We start from the raw sequence: 236 nt of genomic DNA on the forward strand, positions 1-236 counted from the left end.
GTTCAGGGCCTCTGCGCTGAGGAGAAGCCGCGCGGGGGCATCCGTCGGCGTAGCCGGGCTGGCAGGAGCTGAGCTGCCGCTGCCGGGTCTGCTGGTGTCATCCCCACCGGAAAGGGAACAGCGACAAAACCCCGTCCCCTTGCCAGCACCCTGTGACAGAGCCACTCGTGCTCGCGTGGCGGCTTGGCCGCAGGTCCCTGCTGGCAGAAGGGGCCAACGGTGGGGGGGTGCCCCCG

Source organism: Apaloderma vittatum, unplaced genomic scaffold (assembly GCF_000703405.1).
Source record: "Apaloderma vittatum isolate BGI_N311 unplaced genomic scaffold, ASM70340v1 scaffold40862, whole genome shotgun sequence".
Lineage (NCBI taxonomy): Eukaryota > Metazoa > Chordata > Aves > Trogoniformes > Trogonidae > Apaloderma > Apaloderma vittatum.